Source organism: Arachis hypogaea, chromosome 20 (genome assembly GCF_003086295.3).
Source record: "Arachis hypogaea cultivar Tifrunner chromosome 20, arahy.Tifrunner.gnm2.J5K5, whole genome shotgun sequence".
Lineage (NCBI taxonomy): Eukaryota > Viridiplantae > Streptophyta > Magnoliopsida > Fabales > Fabaceae > Arachis > Arachis hypogaea.
In genome coordinates, this window is record NC_092055.1 from 76,903,568 (window position 1) to 76,906,869 (window position 3,302).

Consider the following 3,302-nt stretch of genomic DNA (forward strand, 5'->3'; position numbering starts at 1 on the left):
TTTTCTCACTGGGACTCACGTCCTCCTCACTCTCTCCAAGTTCAGCCATGTTGGTCATGGTTATGGCCTTGCACTCTCTCTTGGGATTTTCTTCTGTATTACTTGGGAGAGTACTGGGAGGAGTTTCAGTAATCTTCTTACTCAGCTGACCCACCTGTGCCTTCAAATTTCTAATGGAGGATCTTGCTTCATTTATGAAACTTAGTGTGGTCTTGGATAGATCAGAGACTATGGTTACCAGGCCAGAATGGCTCTGTTCAGAATTCTCTGTCTGTTGCTGAGAAGATGATGGAAAAGGCTTGCTGTTGCTAAACCTATTTCTTCCACCATTATTATTGAAGCCTTGTTAAGGCTTCTGTTGGTCCTTCCATGCGAAATTTGGATGATTCCTCCATGAAGGATTATAGGTGTTTCCATAGGATTCTCCCATGTAATTCACCTCTACCATTGCAAGGTTCTCAGGATCATAAGCTTCTTCTTCAGAAGATGCTTCTTTAGTACTGTTGGATGCAGCTTGCAATCCATTCAGACTCTGAGAAATCATATTGACTTGCTGAGTCAATATTTTATTCTGAGCCAATATAGCATTCAGAGTATCAATTTCAAGAACTTCCTTCTTCTGAGGCGTCCCATTATTCACATGATTCCTCTCAGAGGTGTACATGAACTGGTTATTTGCAACCATTTCAATGAGTTCATGAGCTTCTATAAGAGTTTTTAGATAAAGAGATCCTCATACAGAATGGTCCAATGACATTTTTGACAACTCAGACAGACCATCATAGAATATACATATGATGCTTCATTCTAGAAGCATGTCAGTAGGACACTTTTTAGTCAATTGCTTATATCTTTCCCAAGCTTCGTAGAGGGATTCACCTTCCTTTTGTCTGAAGGTTTGGATTTTCACTCTAAGCTTGCTCATCTTTTGAGGTGGAAAGAATTTGGCCAGGAAAGCACTGACCGGCTTTTCCCAAGAGTTCAGGCTTTCCTTAGGTTGTGAATCCAACCAAGTTCTAGCTCTGTCTCTTACAGCAAAAGGGAAAAGCATAAGCCTGTAGACCTCGGGATCAACTCCATTGGTCTTGACAGTGTCACAGATTTGTAAGAATTCAGCTAAGAACTGATGAGAATCTTCCAATGGAAGTCCATGAAACTTGCAATTCTGTTGCATTAGAGAAACTAATTGAGGCTTAAGCTCAAAGTTGTTTGCTCCAATGGCAGGAATTGAGATGCTTCTTCCACAGAAGTCAGAAGAGGGTGCAATGAAGTCACCAAGCATCTTCTTTGAATTGTTGGCATTGTTGTTATTTTCGGCTACCATGTCTTCTTCTTTTTCGAAAATTTCTGTCAGGTCCTCTCTAGAGAGTTGTGCTTTAGCTTCTCTTAGCTTCATCTGCAAGGTCCTTTCAGGTTCCGGATCAACTTCAACAAGAATGCCTTTGTCCTTGTTCCTGCTCATATGAAAGAGAAGAGAACAAGAAAGTATGGAATCCTCTATGTCACAGTATAGAGATTCCTTTATGTGAGTAGAAGAAAAGAGGAGAGAATAATTCGAACACAGAGTGGGGGAGAGGGTTCGAATTTTTTTTTTAAGAAAAAGAGAGGTGTTAGTAAATAAAATAAATAAATAAAAAGAGATGAGAGGGAGAATAATTCTAAAATTAAATTAAAATAAAAAAAATATTTTTATTTTTATTTTAATTATTAGTTAGAATTCGAAAATTAAAAAGAGAAATAAAATTAAATTACAATTTAAAATAATTAGTTAATTAAAAGGAATTTTGAAAAAGTGGGGAGGAGTTTTCAAAAATTAGAGAGAGAAAATTAGTTAGGTGATTTTGAAAAAGATATGATTGAAATAGAAAACTTTTAAAATCAAACAAAAAGTCAAGTAGTTAATTGAAAAAGATTTGAAAATCAAATTTGAAAATATAGGAAGTTAGAAAAGATTTTGAAAATTGATTTTTGAAAAAGATATGATTTGAAATTTAATTTGAAAAAGATTTGAAAAGGAAATTTAAAAAGATTTGATTTTTTGAAATTAAAGTTGATTACTTGCCTAACAAGAAACTAAAAAGATATGATTTTAAAATTTAAAGATTGAACCTTTCTTAATAGGCAAGTAATAACTTGAGATTTTTGGATCTAAAAATTGAATGCTAGCAATAAATCCGAAAATATGAAACAAAAATAAGAAAAAGATTTTAAAAATCAATTTGAAATTTTCAAAAATATATATAGAAATTGAAAAAGATTTGTTTTTGAAAAAGTTTTGAAAAGATAGAATTTTTAAATTGAAAATTTGACTTGACTAATAAGAAACAACTAAATTTTAAAAAAATTTTGACTAAGTCAATCCAAATTTTCAAAATTTATGAGAAGAATAAGAGAAAGATATTTTTTTTAGAATTTTTACTGAGGAGAGAGAAAAACACAAAATTGACACAAAACATAGAAATTATGAATCAAAACAACTAATGCATGCAAGAACACTTTGAATATCAAGATGAACACCACGAACACTTTGAAGATCAAGATGAACATCAAGACTTATTTTTGAAAATTTTTAAAAAAAGAAAAACATGCAAGACACCAAACTTAAAAATTTTCAAACTTTAGACACTAACAAATTGAAAATGCATATGAAAAATAAGAAAAGACACAAAACAACAAAAATTAAAGATCAAACATAGAAAATCATCAAGAACAACTTGAAGATCGTGAAGAACACATGCATGAATTTTAAAAAATTTTAAGAAAAATTAAAAAGATGCAATTGACACCAAACTTAAAAATTGACACTAGACTCAAACAAGAAACATAAAATTTTTGGTTTTTATGATTTTATAAGATTTTTTTGGTTTTTTTTTGAAAATTATTTTGGGAAAAACGAAAAAGAAGAAAATTTTTTTTGTATTATTTTCGAAAATAAGAATTAAAAGCTTAAAAATAAAATAAAATTACCTAATCTGAGCAACAAGATGAACCGTCAGTTGTCCAAACTCGAACAATCCCCGGCAACGGCGCCAAAACCTTGGTGCACGAAATTGTGATCTCAACTGCGCCAACAACTTGGTACGCACGATCGTAATCTCAATTCTTTTTCACAACTCCACACAACTAACCAGCAAGTGCACTGGGTCGTCCAAGTAATAAACCTTACATGAGTAAGGGTCGATCCCACGGAGATTGTCAGCTTGAAGCAAGCTATTGCCATCTTGCAAATCTCAGTCAGGCAGATTCAAATGGTTATGGGAATTTGATAATTAAAAGATAAATAAATTATAAAATAAGATAGA

General features: G+C 32.4%; 1 non-coding gene across 1 annotated transcript; it reads left to right on the forward strand.

Moving 5' to 3' along the window:
• The first annotated feature begins 811 nt into the window (after positions 1 to 811).
• On the forward strand, positions 812 to 919 carry LOC112788279 (small nucleolar RNA R71). The gene has a single exon (XR_003195649.1). It is a non-coding gene; the product is annotated as a small nucleolar RNA R71 (small nucleolar RNA).
• Positions 920 to 3,302: the final 2,383 nt, after the last annotated feature.